This window comes from Gossypium hirsutum, chromosome A01 (genome assembly GCF_007990345.1).
Source record: "Gossypium hirsutum isolate 1008001.06 chromosome A01, Gossypium_hirsutum_v2.1, whole genome shotgun sequence".
Taxonomy (NCBI): Eukaryota; Viridiplantae; Streptophyta; class Magnoliopsida; order Malvales; family Malvaceae; genus Gossypium; species Gossypium hirsutum.
Window position 1 is genome coordinate 63,197,445 of NC_053424.1, and position 1,304 is coordinate 63,198,748.

Consider the following 1,304-nt stretch of genomic DNA (forward strand, 5'->3'; position numbering starts at 1 on the left):
GAAAAGTAAGTAGATGGGTTGGTCTAGGTTGGGCGTAAGTGTTACTGGTTCCAGCCTCTTTGTTACTCTAGGAAAAATTGGGGTGATTTCGCCACGATGGGTTATAAAAATTAGATTGCAGTCCTTGCCTTCCTCGATTTTGGTTCTAGTTACCTATGTACTACATGGATTCTGGGTTTGATGGACATTGTTTAAACAAATGTCCTTCCCCACAATAGACACTGGCTATATTTTCAAATTGGTTAGGTGGCTGTGCTACAAAACTATTAGACCCATTAGTAGTAAGATTTTTTAACATTAAGGATATTGATGATACCTAAGATACGAGTGAAGTAAGAGTGTCTACTTCATGTATTCCAGCAACTCGTCTTCCTGACGTTGCTCGATTGGTTGGCCATTAATAATTGTTGCTGGCGATCCTCTCAATGATTTCATAATACTCATTATAAGACTTAGAGAGGAGAGCACCGTTAGCAGAAGCATCTACTACCATCCTCATGTGAGCATTGAGACCATTATAAAATGTCTCAAGTTGGATGCAATGTGGGATTCCATGATAAGGGCACTTTCGTAATAACTCTTTGTATCTTTCCTATGCCTCATACAAGGACTCATCATCCATTTGTTGGAAGGCAATGATCTCGTTCCTTAACTTAGCATTCTTGTTAGGCGAGAAATACTTCATAAGGAATCTTTCTGCTAACTCTTGTCATGTGGAAATTGAGTTCGGTGGCAATGAGATCAACCACGCTCAAGCTCTATCCCTCAGCGAATATGGGAACAACTTCAATCGTAATGCATCTTTAGGTACTCCGGCTAACTTGAAAGAATCGCTCACCTCCATAAATAGTCTTAAGTGTAGGTGAGGATCTTTAGTAGGCATTCCACTGAATTGGCCCATTGTCTGAAGCATCTCGAACATAACTGGCTTCAGCTTGAACTGTTGTGCCTCAATTTCGGGTCTCCTAATACCTGGATTAAGTGTAACATCCTGTACTCATACTCGAGACTGGGACCAGGTACGAAGCTTTACCAGACACTTATTCGAAAAAATACAGGTTATAAAATTTTGTTCCAAATTAAGACCAATTAAACAACATCTTAGTGCCCCTATTATGGGCCTACGAGGCCCAAAACATACATTGAGAAGGGTCTAGGGCTAAATTGAAAACCTAAGAAAATCTTTAAGGTTAAGACTCACACGCCCGTGTGGAGACAGTGCACACACCCGTGTCCATAACTCGTGTGGAATTATTTGAATTTATTTTCTATTTCCAAACTACAGCGGTTTTCACACGGCCGAG

At 40.6% G+C, this 1,304-nt stretch overlaps 1 non-coding gene across 1 annotated transcript; it reads left to right on the plus strand.

Moving 5' to 3' along the window:
* Positions 1-548: 548 nt before the first annotated feature.
* LOC121208313 (small nucleolar RNA R71) lies at positions 549-655 on the plus strand. Its single transcript, XR_005903269.1, has one exon. It is a non-coding gene; the product is annotated as a small nucleolar RNA R71 (small nucleolar RNA).
* The last annotated feature ends 649 nt before the right edge of the window (positions 656-1,304 follow it).